Source organism: Ambystoma mexicanum, chromosome 3q (assembly GCF_040938575.1).
Source record: "Ambystoma mexicanum isolate Mex_15411 chromosome 3q, UKY_AmexF1_1, whole genome shotgun sequence".
NCBI classification, from domain to species: domain Eukaryota; kingdom Metazoa; phylum Chordata; class Amphibia; order Caudata; family Ambystomatidae; genus Ambystoma; species Ambystoma mexicanum.
This window is the reverse complement of record NC_090926.1, coordinates 1102957095-1102973661: the sequence shown is the minus strand read 5'-3', so window position 1 is coordinate 1102973661 and position 16567 is coordinate 1102957095. Positions and strand designations below refer to the sequence as shown.

Sequence of the window (16567 nt, the reverse complement as noted above, 5' to 3'; positions counted from 1 at the left end):
ATATGTTGTCACTTGTGATTTGTGCGACTCCTGCACCAGATGTGATACTTTAGACTCTTAGTTATTTAAATCATGAATGGTTTTATTTTTCATGTATTATTTTCATACATTCCAGTCATCTAAGTTTACATGAAAACACTTCTATTCTGCCAACACGTGTTTCACCACAGCTTTTAGCCGTGGTTCCTCAGGAGAGATTCCTTTCTTTTTTTCTGAAAAATAGTCGTTTTTTGATTTCAAAACTTGAAAAGTGGGTTTCTTTTATGCCAAATTGATAAATCTTAATCTTCTTGTTATTTGCCAGGTCCGATTGCCTTAAGCATGCTCGCCGGGATCACCTTTGTGATAATAAGGTCACCTACTTTTAGTCATTGTTTGATGGAGGCATGCAGCTGGTTAATAAAGAGGATTTCATTTAACTGTGCTGCTCATAACAAAGCGTGTTTTTTTCTTCTCCCCTTAATTGCACTGGTAAAACTGCAGAATCGCCGTCAGGCCTATTTGCTGTGTCTGAACTGTTAAATGTATATTACACACTTACTTGTCTCAGAATTTCAAGGGCACTGAGCGACTTTTGTTTTTTCACCATGTTCCCACCCTCCTTGAGCACTTTCCGGTGTATAGGCGCTATATAAATAAACAATACAATACAATAGATGGTCAGCCAGAGGGAGCTGAAACATTAAATCCCCACTGAAAAGCTACAATTCCTTCTTTTTATTGTAACATAGTGTGTGTGTGTGTGTTCTCTATGTTTATGATATTGTCTCTTTTGAGACGCACCCACACTGTTTATGTGTGCTTGCGTTTTTTGGATTATTTTGATGGGAGTCAGCTTGTTTAGGGCTTGTTTCAGAAAGAGATGCAGCTTGTTTTTTCCTTCTGACCGGAAACACTCGAGACTGGACACCACACCACACGAGCAGCAATGGCGGAGGTCAAGATTCCAGCGTGGGAATCGCAAAACAAACGCCAGAATAATTAGGTAAGCAGATGATGCGTGCATTTCTAGGTTTGTTTCTTTTAGAGTCCCTGCTTTCGCGCATCTTTTTGATCTCTGTGCCAGGACGCATATATGTTATCTTGATTGACGAGGCAGACCGGCCTCGATCTTCCCCAGCGAGGAGAAGATGGCGCTGCACTGGCTGAGAGGATCGAAGCTCACAAACACAATGGAAATAAAAAAAAAAACGGAAGACCCGCAGGGATGTAATCTGTTAGCAGTCTAGCCAATCCCCATATTACTGTACACAGGTTGATGCTGTGCTTTTGTGACATTATGTTTTCGATACTATCGGCAGAAGTGCTTTTTCCGAGGCTCGATCGCCTTAAAAACGGACAGATGTCACGGTTCAGCGTACTTTATTAAGTACATACACAGCACCTATTTTGCGCTTAGTAAAGGTAAAATACAAACACAAGGTGGGTGCACGCCTGGTGAGGGGGTTTTCTGGGCTGTGCAGAAGCCCCGGTGCTAGCCAGCAGCGCGGGTATACTAGGACAGAGCGGTGCTTCTGAAATTCAAAGGCTGCATTTCATTTGTGTCAGCCTGGACAGCGGGGATGGCTACCCTAGTAAAAAAGAAATCCACTTTTTGGATTGTTTTGGGATTGCTTCTGGATTGTTTTCAAGCTGCAGATTTTTTTGGGAGTTATTTTGGATTTTTTGGGGATTTTTTCAAGCAAGGATTTATTTGTCTTGGGTTGGAGGATTTATTTTGGATTTTTATTGACTTGTTTCTCAGTAAAAACAATCCACTAACACTAATTGGCAGGCAGGCATTTCTACTGGATTTATTTTGGAGTTTTACTGACTTGTTTCTCAGTAAAAACAATCCACTAACACTAATTGGCAGGCAGGCATTTCTACTGGATTTATTTTGGAGTTTTACTGACTTGTTTCTCAGTAAAAACAATCCACTAACACTAATTGGCAGGAAGGCATTTCTATTGGATTTATTTTGGAGTTTTACTGACTTGTTTCTCAGTTAAAACAATCCACTAACACTAATTGGCTAGGCAGGCATTTCTACAGGATTTATTTAGGAGTTTTACTGACTTGTTTCTCAGTAAAAACAATCCACTAACACAAATTGGCAGGCAGCATTTTTACAGGATTTATTTTGGATTTTTTGAAGCAAGGATTGCTTGCTATTAAAGTGGTGGATTTTCTTTTTTTTTTTTTTTAACTTGTTTCTCAATAAAACCAATCCAGCAACACTACACATTTTTTACTGCATTTGTTTTGGATTATTTTACAAGCAAGTATACATTGTAAGATGTATTGTTGATTTTTTCCAACTTGTATCTCTGTAAAAACAACCCAGTAACATAGGCACACATTTTTACTGCATTTAAATGTTGGCAACATAATGTCAAACTAGTTTCGACGCAGGTAGCCGTTATTTAGCATTTTAATCTGATTAAACATTTCGCAGAGATTAGGTTTTATTCATTTTGCATTTTATTGGTGCAAATTACAAGTCCAACTGCACTTAACTAATTTCTCCAGTAGATAATGCCTAGTCGCTAACATTCAGGGTATACCAATTTGCAGCAATGGGTAGAAGGAATGGCTAACACCTCGGCCATACCTCCCATCGCGCCACCTGGCTCGCTGTACCGGGTGGCCGCCTATCTCCTGCCTGCTACTATCAAAATCCTATGCATCACCCACCGAGTAGTGCACGAGGCCGTCCCTGCATACCTTTGAGAGATACCACACCCAAGGTCAAGCATGCTCTCCTGCTAGCAATTCCAGCCTCCAACGCAACCAGATTTGGCGATTCCGCCTAATTACTCTACATTGGCACCAACACTGGCACTCACTGCCTCTCCACATTAGACAACCAGGACTACAATCCGGACTACATGGCCAAAAGAATCCAGATAAGCCACCACCAGGGAAAAAGTAGCAAATCACTGCACAGAAGCTTGCTCAAGAGACCAGCATGCTCTGGACTAGGCAGCTGCAGGCTCTCTGCACCTCCCACCCCCAACTGGACTACAATGGCCTAGCAGACCCCACCTTCTGCCAACAAGTTGGACATGCCCCCTCAGTACTTGCTATCGTATACCATGACCAGCAAAGCTTTGCTGCCAGACATGCTCCCACACTAAAACCGTCAAGTTGCATATTACATCAACCTGGAAACTAGAGCTCACACACATTAATTCTATTCACACACGGAAACTCCAGAAGATGCCAACCACTATTGAATACATCCACATACCCAAGAGCACAATAGCTGCGACAGCTAAACACTACCCAAGAGCACAATAGCTGCGACAGCTAAACACAACTGTACCCCACTGTCCAACCTTACCCATTTAGAACTGTGCAAAGCCAACATTACTGGCCCCATTTCCTGTTAACCCTGTGTCTCTTCCTATATGGATATCACAGCCACTACTACTGCCCAGGCTGCTGTTACAGAGCAGTGTCAAACATTGCCTACCAGCTCAGTGTGATTATTTTCTGTGAAGTTAGGTAATTGAATTTGGTGTTAATTTACCATTCACAATTATACATTTTAAACATTTGAGCATCTTTCCATGTTGTGCTGTTTGATGGGTTAGCATTTTCGAATGCTCCAGTGGTGCTAATAATATATGTTTTGTAATTTCCTGTGATGTCATTATGCTAAATAATGTTTTTGAAACTTGAAAAATCCTACATCTTTTCGGTCACAGAATGTTGACAAGTATGTATATTTCAACAACATTTTTTTTTCTCCCAAGCACAGTTATAAAAAACGACATGGGCTAAACTTTTGGGCTACATTGGTTTCCTTTCAATCAAGTCTTTCCTTTCTGCCTATTCTGTCCCTGCTTTGCTTTTCCTACCCAGTCTTTCCTCTCTGTCTATCATTTCCCAGCATTCCTTCCCCAACCCAGTCTGTCCTCTCTGTCTATATCATGGACTTGCTTTGTGCGGGGTATGGTCTTGGGGATGGGCACTTTTCAAGAAAATCGGACTTGCAAAACTGTTTGGAGGGATTGCGAGATCACGCTGATAGAAGGTAAGCACTTTGCAGCTTTATTTTGTATTTTTTGTCATTTACGTACGTTTAAATCCGCGTGGGGAGCGACGCCAGCGCATGCAATTCGGGCCGCGCTGCGCCCTGCATTCTGTGCCAGTCCTTATTGCTGTTCACATTGTGCGGTATTGCGCGCACGCGATCAGCGTTGACCGCGTGTGATGCCCGAAAATATATTTTCAAATATGGCGAAGGGCACGCGTTGCCGTGGTAACTGGCTTCTGGCTTGGGAGCGTGCTCGGCGGTGCATGATCAATCCTGCTGACACGCATAAATTATAATCCCCCCCCCCCCCCCAGGCCACCATACCCCATTATTGCATTCGATTCCACCAGATCGCGTTTCGGCGCGCTGCCCCGAGCTATGTTCCGCTGCCCCCCACCCCAGGTCAGCCACCCGATCCCGGCCAACATACCTTGTGCAGAAACCGCCGTGCACCGCGATCCCGACGTCTAGCAGCAGCTGTTTCTTTAAATGCCCAAATACGCCCAACATTCGCGTTTCATTCGCATTTCGGGAAAATGCGAGCCAGCCAATAACAGGCAGGTTCCCTAAACCCCCCCCTCCCCCACACCCCCCCCGCCCAACATGCCATTATTGCATGTGTGCTAATTCCCCCCCCACCCCCCGTTACCCTGTGCTGCAATGCCCCCCCACACCCTCCGTTACCCTGTACTGCTAGGCCCCCCCACCCCCTCCTTTACCCTGTACTGCCATTCCCCCCCACCCCTCCGATGCCCAGTGTGCTACTATCCCCCCACCCCCTCCGTTACCCAGTGCAGCTAGCCCCCTCAGCCCCTCCGATCCCTGCTAGGCCCCCCCACCCCCTCCGTTACCCTGTACTGCCATTCCCCCCCACCCCTCCGATGCCCAGTGTGCTACTATCCCCCCACCCCCTCCGTTACCCAGTGCAGCTAGCCCCCTCAGCCCCTCCGATCCCTGCTAGGCCCCCCCACCCCCTCCGTTACCCTGTACTGCTAGGCCCCCCCACCCCTCCGATGCAGTGTGCTACTATCCCCCCACCCCCTCCGTTACCCTGTGCAGCTAGCCCCCCCAGCCCCTCCGATCCCTGCTAGCCCCCCACCGTGCTGCTAGCCCCCCCAGCCCGCGGTTATCCTGCAATGCCCCCCCACCCCCTCCGTTACCCTGTACTGCTAGGCCCCCCCACCCCCTCCGTTACCCTGTGCAGCTAGCCCCCCCAGCCCCTCCGATCCCTGCTAGCCCCCCACCGTTACCCTGTGCTGCTAGCCCCCCCAGCCCGCCGTTATCCTCTACTGCTAGGCCCCCCCACCCCCTCCGTTACCCTGTACTGCTAGGCCCCCCCACCCCCTCCGTTACCCTGTACTGCCATTCCCCCCCACCCCTCCTATGCCCAGTGTGCTACTATCCCCCCACCCCCTCCGTTACCCAGTGCAGCTAGCCCCCTCAGCCCCTCCGATCCCTGCTAGCCCCCCACCGTTACCCTGTGCTGCTAGCCCCCCCAGCCCGCCGTTATCCTCTACTGCTAGGCCCCCCCACCCCCTCCGTTACCCTGTACTGCTAGGCCCCCCCACCCCCTCCGTTACCCTGTACTGCCATTCCCCCCCACCCCTCCGATGCCCAGTGTGCTACTATCCCCCCACCCCCTCCGTTACCCAGTGCAGCTAGCCCCCTCAGCCCCTCCGATCCCTGCTAGCCCCCCACCGTTACCCTGTGCTGCTAGCCCCCCCAGCCCGCCGTTATCCTCTACTGCTAGGCCCCCCCACCCCCTCCGTTACCCTGTACTGCTAGGCCCCCCCACCCCCTCCGTTACCCTGTACTGCCATTCCCCCCCACCCCTCCGATGCCCAGTGTGCTACTATCCCCCCACCCCCTCCGTTACCCAGTGCAGCTAGCCCCCTCAGCCCCTCCGATCCCTGCTAGCCCCCCACCGTTACCCTGTGCTGCTAGCCCCCCCAGCCCGCCGTTATCCTCTACTGCTAGGCCCCCCCACCCCCTCCGTTACCCTGTACTGCTAGGCCCCCCCACCCCCTCCGTTACCCTGTACTGCCATTCCCCCCCACCCCTCCGATGCCCAGTGTGCTACTATCCCCCCACCCCCTCCGTTACCCAGTGCAGCTAGCCCCCTCAGCCCCTCCGATCCCTGCTAGCCCCCCACCGTTACCCTGTACTGCTAGGCCCCCCAGCCCGCTGTTATCCTCTACTGATAGGCCCCCCCACCCCCTCCGTTACCCTGTACTGCTAGGCCCCCCCACCCCCTCCGTTACCCTGTACTGCCATTCCCCCCCACCCCTCCGATGCCCAGTGTGCTACTATCCCCCCACCCCCTCCGTTACCCAGTGCAGCTAGCCCCCCCAGCCCCTCCGATCCCTGCTAGCCCCCCACCGTTACCCTGTGCTGCTAGCCCCCCCAGCCCGCCGTTATCCTCTACTGCTAGGCCCCCCCACCCCCTCCGTTACCCTGTACTGCCATTCCCCCCCACCCCTCCGATGCCCAGTGTGCTACTATCCCCCCACCCCCTCCGTTACCCAGTGCAGCTAGCCCCCTCAGCCCCTCCGATCCCTGCTAGCCCCCCACCGTTACCCTGCTAGCCCCCCCAGCCCGCCGTTATCCTCTACTACAATGCCCCCCCACCCCCTCCGTTACCCTGTACTGCTAGGCCCCCCCACCCCCTCCGTTACCCTGTACTGCCATTCCCCCTACCCCTCCGATGCCCAGTGTGCCATTCCCCCCACCCCTCCGATGCCCAGTGTGCCATTCCCCCCCCACCCCTCCGATGCCCAGTGTGCTGCTGTTTCATCCGATGGCCTTTTCCCAGGCCTTGGAGTCTGCAGTCCCTGAACTGGACATTCCATGCAGATGTTTCGGAGTCTAGGCACTGGCTGGCTCGCAGCCTTCTTCCTCCTGTGTTGCGATCTGATGCAGCTTGTTATGGCCCTGCCGTGCTGTGTTAAGTGTCTCTCCCTGCTTGTGTGTGTATGCAGGCTGTTCTGCTCACACATGCCGAACAAGCAGTTCTTTGCTGCCCTACCTGTATTGATAGTTTTTTATTTTTGGGCTCTGCCACCCTTCCTGTGTGTTACACATGCGATTGCTGCTCTAATTTTCTACTTATGTTGTCCCCACACTACCCTTTGCGGCCCCTCCGTCCTGCTAGTGCTAAGGCTCCTCTTGCCACTACCCGCAATCTGTCATATTCTCTCTGGCTACGACACCTACACGTGTCAATGGACACGCAGCACCATTTCTGGCCAAGCAGCTATGTCCGGTTGAATTACAGAATAACGCCGGAATCCAGTCTTGCCCCGCCTCACGTTCTGGATACATACCAACAATAGCCAGTGGCTTTTCACCCGCCTATGTTATGGTTGTTACCGCCACCCCAGCCTGTACACCCACTTGATATAGGTTTGCTCCCAGCACGCTAAATTCAACGTCACTCCTTCTCTCACATATATAATATAGCCATTGTACCAGTACCAACATAGAACTAACTGTGTCTCTACCACTGGTAGTATTTCGCAATAGCCTACCTGCCAAACTGTTTCTGCCCTACCAGTCAAACTGTGTTAGCCTACCCACCCACGCTTCTTATCTTACTGGCAGAGCAACTAAATTACTCTATAAGCTAAGCATGCCTATGTTTGACTAGCCCACTGTGCTGCCCACTGCATTGATGTACACTAGCCTATGCTTGACTAGCCCACTGTGCTGCCCATTGCAATGATGTACACTAGACTATGCCTATGCTTGACTAGCCCACTGTTTCGTTTCCTTCCCACTCTCCCCCTCCCTTCCTTATCTATGTCGTAGCTTTTGCACTATCTGACATGTCGTCAGGCTGAGTAAACTCTTACTGTTCATGGCCTGTAAGAGTGTCATTGTATTCTCCCTTGCCTCGAAGCGATTTGAAACACATTGTGTATAGGCGTGCTATAAAGAAATTATCATATCATGTGAGTAGAGTGAGAAATCGTGAGTGACATGACAAGAGGGGATGCTTGGTCCCTGGGCTGGGCCCCCACCGGACTCGCTTGGTCCCTGGGCTGGGCCCCCACCGGACTCGCTTGGTCCCTGGGCTGGGCCCCCACCGGACTCGCTTGGTCCCTGGGCTGGGCCCCCACCGGACTCGTGTGACTTTCTGGACTGGTTCTGGGTCCTCTCACCCATTTTTTAATTGTAAAGCACCCATGTTTTGGATTGCTACAGTCGTGTTTTTGTGCTATGTACACAGTGTCCGATTGAATCTCTGCCTCTTTTTAATAAATATAGTAGTGAAAAAAAAATGTTGCTTTTTTTTAAATATAGTTAATATGCCATTACATGGTCCTGACTTTCGTGGCCATTTTACCTAAATGACTGACCTAATAAGTCATCACTATAGTTCTAAACAATTCAAAATGCAACTCTCTAAAATGGGCAGCAGTTAAGCCACAGTGAGGCTTTTAAAGCCCAATTCAACAAGGTGCACCAAATGTGTTTTTTAAGCGTTTCTTTTCAGGATTATAGTAAACATTATTTTTGTAAAACTCCTAAATTTATTTCCAGCTCATAAACCGAAACAATGCCTATATTGTTAAAGGATATTTTTGGGGTTGCTTTGTTTTTTTGATTATTTGGTGACTACATTAATTGCTTTTGGATTTCAAAAGGTTTATTTGGGGATTGCATTGCATTGCTTTTGGATCTCTACGAGGGTGCATTAAGCCAAAAGGAAGCCAGATGTAATCCGTTGCTTTTGTATTTATTTAGGGACTGCTTTTGGATTTTTATAGGATTGCTTGTGGATTGGATTGTTTTTGGATTTTTAGTGGATTGTTTGGGGATTGGATTGTTTTTGGATTTTTAGTGGATTGTTTGGGGATTGGATTGTTTTCGGATTTTTAGTGGATTGTTTGGGGATTGGATTGTTTTCGGATTTTTAGTGGATTGTTTGGGGATTGGATTGTTTTCGGATTTTTAGTGGATTGTTTGGGGATTGGATTGTTTTGGGATTTTTAGTGGATTGTTTGGGGATTGGATTGCTTGGATTGTTTTGGGATTGCATTCCACTGAGGATTGCTAATTAACATATTTAAGGGTGCATGAAGCCAAAAAGAAGCCAAAAGCAATCCTCTGAGTACAATGGGAGTTTCTGGAGTTAAAGAGGATTTAAATGTTTGGGAAAATCCAGTAGCAATCCACTTTCAATCCAGATTTTTTTGGTAGGGTACTGTTAAACTCTTCAAATGTTAAAGAGCACGTGGACAGCTGCCCCTCTCAGGCTGCGGCTCTTAAGTGCCCCTGCAGTCAGGGGGCAAGGTGCCTGCCTGCATGCAGGGACGGCTCCAAACCAGGGAGACTTCCCATTATCATGCCCTCCTGACCACCAGACTCAGTGCCCCCTGCCGAGATACTCATCCTCGTGCCCACAATAACACAGCATTCTGTAGGATGTGTTCAACCTGGCAAGATGCCTCTATCAGGGTGTGTATTTTGCGGGCGGCAAGTGGTGCAGTGGCCAGTCTGCCAGCGTGCTGGCTCTGGACCAAGCAGACCGAGTCTAGTCCTATCTCCACTTCAACTCGGTGTGATCCTTGTCAAATCACTTTCAGATCCTTTTTCTGCCAACATTGGAACTAGTGCCTTGTTTCGAAAAGACCGTTTCTGTGCGATATGCATGTTTGCTCAGGTTTGCCTTGTGATGTACAAAACAGGTAAAGCCGATCAAAATAATGGCGTGAGGTTGAATTGGATTGGCAGAGGGGGCGAGGCTGGGTCTGCTCATATGTGCGCCCACTTGACCTGTTTTTCCTTCCCTCCCACACCCCCTCCTGTGTTACAGAAGGACTGGACCACCCATCGAGGAGGGAGAGGAGCCATGAAGCTGCTACTGGGTGGTGAGAGCGCTTTCTATTTTAATTCTCCACCAGGGCAAGCATACCTACTATGCGCCCCCTCCCCCAGGGGACAGGAATAACGCACCCAGGGGCAAGGGGTGGGAGTTTCAGAGATGGGGGACGTGGTTACTTCCCTTTTGAACAAACACACACATGTTCGTGTCATGCCAGTGTATACATTTGCAAACCAGAAACTAGCCTGCTTCTCGGCGCTTAAGTGATTGGTGTCGCTGAGGGCGTCTCTAAACTCAATAACATTCACAACATCAACCTCAGAATAAGGAAATCCTAAAAAGGAGCTCAAGCCAGTTGTTTGAACGTAAATCTCTTTTCACAGGTGCTCAACCGACTAAGCTATTCACCGTGTCTGTCAAATCATGGAGTCTGCTGGCCAATAATACGCATTAGCCGAGTCAGGGCTTTGTTCCAGAGTGGAGCAAGCAACCTCATGCGGCGCCCGTGAACACCACATCAATTCTTGACATAGTGCTCGGCTTGACCTGAAGGGAACTTCAGGGGCGACGCAGCCCCCAAACTTATCCCGTTAAAAGCCCTGCCACTGTATCAGCAGCTGTGATTCTGTATGAGATAAATGAGCCAAACAAGAAAAATGGCTCACAAACAGCTAGACGTCTTTTCCTTTCCGCAGTTTAGGGTTCCTTTCATGGTGTAGTGGGTTAATGCACCTGCTGCAGGTATCCGTCAAACAGGTTGAGAGTCACGTCTGCCTGCCTCTACTCTCCGCCCTCTGCAATTTATCCAGAAGGACTGCGAGACTTGTCCTTGGCCTCAAGCCCAGGGATCGTATCTCTCCAGGACTGAAATCTCTGCACTGGCTCGAGGTGGCTGCAAGGATTAAGTTGAACACCCTCTGCATTGTCCACAAGGCCTTCTTGGGCCTGGGGCCGCAATACCTTCAACTTTCTCTTCCCAAAAATCTTCCTTCTCAAGCTCTTTGATCATCCGCCTCCAACTCCCTCAGGGTCTTTCGCTTCTCCAAGCAACGAGTTGGTGGTAGATCTCTCTCCTCGGCAGGGGCCTCCTCCTGAAACAGCCTTCCTGCTTCCCTGAAACTTGAGGAGAACCATCTCCAGTTCCGGAAGCACCTCAAAACCTTTCCCCCCCCCCATCCCCTGCTGAATTCCTGGCTGAAACTGCACTGGCTACCTGGCCACCCTTTGAGACCTTGGGCCTAGGCCCCGCCATTTACACACCTGCACTGGCAACCCCCGCACCTGGGAACTGTATTCTGTATCCCTACAGTCCCCCACCAGCACTTATGTCTGCTCTTACCCTGCACTTGCCATCATCCCGCCTTTATTTTTCTTATTTATTCTATTATCCCATGTACTGCACTTTTTCTCCCTCTCCCATGTACTGCACTTTTCCCCTCTCCCTTCCCCTCGCACTTTTTTCCTTCCCATGCACTTGTGCGATCTGAATGACACCTGGCCTAGTAAGATCGTTGTCTGTCTTCCCTCTGTTCCCCCTCCCCTGCCTCGTCGCATTTCGAACACTTGTGTATAGACGCATTATAAATGCCATATATCATTTGCAAAGAAAGTAGGATGGATAAAGAAAACAAGAGTGAACTCTTGGGAGGAAGTAGTCTGTTACCCCAATGCAAATATGCTACCTTTTTTAAGAAGAGTATCTCAAATTTGTATTTCTTTTAACATGTTTTTTTTTTTCTTGTTTTTTTTAATACTTTTTGGCCCCTTCAACTGCATAGAGGAAGTTATCGAGTAGCCGGGTGGGTGGCAGAGGTTGTGCAGATGGGAGTGTGAGTGTGGGTACAAGATATGTGCGCGTTGTTGGTAGATATGTATCGGGGTGTAAGAATGGTATGGGCAAAAGGGGAGGTAGTTAATTAGCAAAGGGTTTGAAAGACTATTTCCCCATTTTCACTTATGCCTTCTATTTCTAACTGATATAAATCAATATAGCTACACTAAAGACAATAAAATTCTGAATGCAGCCACAGAAAACCATAATTCATTTTCAGTTCAAATCTATCTTTAAGCCCGTTTCATCCTTTGTGTACAAATGCATTTAAATGTAGTGATGCATTTGTAAATTGACATTTTAACATTAATCTGGTATGTATTCTACAATAAGGAATTTAACAATGCCTATTCAGATGTCCATTTAGGTTCATATATCCTTTCTTTTTTTGTAGAATCTTTGAGATCTGTCTGCAAGGCTAACAGTTGGCCTACTATGGACGGCTGGGTGATAAGGAAGCTCGCCACCAAAATTTGCAATGCCAGAAGAGGCCTAAGGAAGACTCTGCATTTTGAAATGCAGGATCGATGATATTTGTTGGTTTTTTTTCAAACCTATTCATTCTTATGGAATACAGCTATGCTGTTAAACCGAATTTGTTGAATAAAAAAATGCTGAACACTTTCTGAGCCTATGTTTGATTGAAGATATCTTATAACAAGAGCAATACTATATTAAAATATCAACAATTTATAGCTGCTACAATCATAATATGAACTGGGTAATTGTTAGCTGCTCTTATTGATATTGGGTGAAGTGACTAGCGGCAGTCTGTCATGCGGGTAGACCTTTAACAGATTCTTTGTAGGCTGCTGGAAGAGTGTATTTTAGTGCAGTGCTTTGCAATTGTGGGAGTTTATTGGGGGTGAGGCCATGCTGGCTAGAGGTGAGAATTGAAATGAGGGAGCTTACAGGTTGGTTTGTGACCTGGGAAGTGGGGGTGTTTGTAGTTGTGTGCACTAAATCGAGGGAACTTAGTTAACGGGTGCTCTAGCAAAGATGAAGTGACACCTGCAAAATTCCATATAATTTTATTTTCCCTGTAAACTATCTAGAAGTCTAACTAGAGTCATTGTAAAGTAATGCCACCAATGTTACTCAAAAGGGATACATCCTGGGGTAATCCAACCACTTTTCCTAAATCTTTTGGAAGCATCTGAAATCATTAAAACTCATCCTGGAGTAGTCTGCATTAATCATTTACAATTCAGAACCCATCCTAAAGTTATCATGGAACCATCCTGGAGTAATCCCCACCCATCCTAGAGTTGTCATGGAGCCATCCTAGCGTAATACGAAGTCATCCGGGAGTAATACAAACTCATCCTTAAGTTGTCGTGGAGTCATCCTGAAGTTGTCATGAAGTCATCCTGGAGTTGTCTTGGAGTATTCCGAAGTCATCCTCGAGTAATCCCAACTCATCCTGAAGTCATCCTGGAGTAATCCCAACTCATCCTGAAGTTGTCGTGGAGTCATCCTGAAGATGTCAGAGTCATCCTAGAGTAATCCCCCACTCATCCTGAAGTTGTCATGGAGTCATCCTGAAGTTGTCAGAGTCATCCTAGAGTAATCCCCCACTCATCATGAAGTTGTCATGGAGTCATCCTGGAGTAATCCAAGATCATCACTGGAAGTAATCCGAACTCATCCTGGAGTAGTTTCTGTGATAACTCTAGAGTCATCATCTCATTAAATATTTTGGCTTGTACGCAGACTTGGGATGATCTTCCTAAACTCTCCATGGATGACTCTAGAATGGAGTCATCGGATGACTCCAGAATGATTCCAGGATGATCTTCCTTTTTGACTAGGGAGAGCATAGCTCTCAACCATTTGTGTCGAAAAGGCGGGTGAAAACACCCGATTTTCATTTTGGTGAGTGAGAGGCCCATTGAAACGAATGGGCGTGCAGGAATCTTGGCGGGTGAGTCAGCTGTTTACAAGGCGGGTGACACCCGCCAAAAGCGTGTGAGCTGAGAGCTATGATATACGGTTCTATCATTTTCGTCACACTGTCACTCCATTAACAGGTACCATGAGTTACAGTAAACTAGCTTTTTCCCCTATATTCTGAGCGGTCTTTGTTCTAATACGGGCCATAATTCATCACCCCCTCCCCCCGCCCAACCTCGAAAATGGGGAGTGTACTTTGGTCGAGCTGCATGCAACTCATGTTACATGTCTAACCGTGGGGCTCGTCCTTGCATGGTCTGTTACCCGAACTGCTGCCACGCCTACTAAATCGTATGGTCCCCACAAACAAATCCCACCCAAGATTACGCTGGACACCTACAACATTCTCTTGGTGTTGTGTGTTACACCTTTATTCATCGAATTATGTAGCTCTTGTTCCAGCTGGTTGTGTTGCTGTGCAGCCAGGGAGGAAGTAAGTAAGCAACAACCCGTACATTTTCCATAGAGCAGGGTTGAATACGAGACCCCTCTAGGGCAGTGTGTGCCTTGATGCAGTGGAAATGGGGGGCTGGGAAGGAGTTATCGAGTCCGCCATCCATATAACAGCTGCCCATGTCCCTATCCTGTTGACAGCTGGCAGTGCCACGTCTCAAAGGGCTGCAAAATTACACCCTGGGGACCCCAGAAAGACAGGCACACCACATTCCTGGTGTCAACAAATCCTATCAGTTAAGTACAGACTGCTCAGTCAGCAAGATAGGATTTTCTGACAGATAGGAAAAAGTGACGCTACACCTGCCTGTGCTGCAGTTGAGGTTGCAGAAGGCCTCACTACGCTATGCCGCAGAAACTGGTGCAGCCACATGCATTGATGATAGCACGAGGGCCGAGGTCCACGACGATCCCCAGAGTCACGAGGGGTAGAGATGGCATGTGCAGTGCTCGCTTGGCTTGTACTTAGCTTGTACTGCGCAGGTGCGAGTGCGACTTGTGCGAAGCGAGCGCTCAGCGCTGCCACGCCCTTGCCCATTCATAACCTATCCCTGACCCAACCAACCTTGGGGCTTGCCTGCTGCCTGCAGGTGTGGCTGACACAGTCAGATGCAGCCTCAGATGCGGACGAGAATATATTTATATCTGTACTTTGGAGGTTAAGCATTCGGTAGGATTTGCCAAAACCCAAATTGCCTCCCTAAGATGCGCATTATAGCGAAGTGCCCAAACTTTCCTAGTGATAGCACTGGCCCTGAAGAGAATGTAGGCTGGGACATGTCAGGCAGTGTGCCCACGGTGTGCTGGAAATTACCACCGATGGTATGACTATTCTAGTGTTGATCTTGCTTCCAATGTCATTCTGGATCAGGGTCAGCAGCTCAGCAATTGTCTCCCTGTTCAGCCGGTACAGGTTGAGTAGCTGCCTGTCTGTCAGGGTCCAGGGTTAGGGCCTGATCCGGGTATGGGTGCTCGCCTTGCATGGCCTCTCCTCCTCCTCCTCCTCTCATCTGCTTCCTGTACCCTATTTTGGTCCTCCAGCCCCTGCAGTGAAAGGCAGAGCTGGAGCAGCTGTATCTCCATGTGCACAGAAACTGTTGGTAGCAGGATGGTGTTGGAAAGTGTGTTTGGTGAAGGTGTGGCCCTTATGTACCCCTCCTGAGTGCATCGGGTGCACCTAAGTGCATTGGGTGCACCTGTGGCCTAATGTCCATCACCTGTATACAGTGAGGTATCTCTGCTGTGTTTTTGGTGGTATTATCACCCAATTTTGGCGGTGTTACGGCCATATCCCACCTTGTAATATGGTGGTAATACCGTTTTGTTATTTTGATATTACCGTCACTGGTAATCCAATTGCTGGAAAAAACGTGATTGTTTTTCCATCAAGGCTATTCTCTGCAACGGTGTTACAGCTGACTCGTGATTCGGCGGTACATTAAAACTGGCAGTAATTCTGGTTGCCACCACTTTTTCTGTATACCGCCAAACTCGTAATGACCGTCAGAGTGACTTATTGGCTCTCATAGATAAAGGGTAGCAGCCGAGCTGGACATCTCGAGAAGTACTTGAGACTCTGAACCAAGGATGAGGGAAATATCACTGTGTTGCCCTCACACCTCTCCTTTGGCAATTACATAATTGTGATGGAAAAGGGATCCCAGTAGATGTGGTTTCTGAAGTCGAAATCAAAATACAGTGACATAGACTCACCTATCCAGTGATAGTCGTCACTCCTCAGAGCACACCTGTTTCACTGGGAAACAATGCACTTTGGAGGCTTTCCCCTGCGACGGACCACGCGAGCTAGGTCCTCTGAACCCAAACTCAGATGTGGTAAGCATATTACTTTGAAATACACCTGTCACTTGACTGAAAAATATCCTGACCGAGTGGAGATTTACAATAGAGTTCGAATGATATGCAGTATTTTCTATATTCACACCAATCCCCCAATGCTTCATGCCTCTATGGGATTGCAAGAAAAACTTGGGCAAAATGGCTTTCCCGAATATTCCTGCAGATACCCCTAGACTCTGGGTTCTAGCGGCTCCACAAGCTTTTTTCCTCGCATGTCTGGGTTAACAAGACCACTACTTAAGTCCCCATTCTGAAAATACACATCACTTCAGATAGCATTGGGATCGTCCTCTATGTCTTTTTTTATTATGTATGATTATAATGTGTTTATTAGTTAATTCAACTATTTCACATTCACATATAAAACATGAAATAGAAATTCTCAGAAACATTATTTAAATAGAGAAGAGATTGCAACCCTAAATTTAATATATTCCTGAGTCATGCAGACAAAAACGAATTACAAAATCAGAAGCCAATCCAATCATGTGTTGAAGAGATTATTATCTGACAGTAAAACTCCTTTTTCTTTTGCATACATTTCCAAGCATTATGTAGCGCGATCATCAATGATGTGTAATAGCGGAAACTGTCTACGCCTACTCCCTATGTATTTATG

At 47.9% G+C, this 16567-nt stretch overlaps 1 long non-coding RNA gene across 2 annotated transcripts; it reads left to right on the top strand.

Annotated features, from left to right (window-relative positions):
• Positions 1–884: 884 nt before the first annotated feature.
• On the top strand, positions 885–12306 carry LOC138447644 (uncharacterized). 2 transcript variants are annotated; one of them, XR_011259919.1, is made up of 3 exons: positions 885–985; positions 9843–9897; positions 12077–12306. It is a non-coding gene; the product is annotated as an uncharacterized lncRNA (long non-coding RNA). The 2 variants fall into 2 exon arrangements; XR_011259918.1 differs by lacking the exon at positions 885–985 and adding an exon at positions 3952–4021.
• Positions 12307–16567: the final 4261 nt, after the last annotated feature.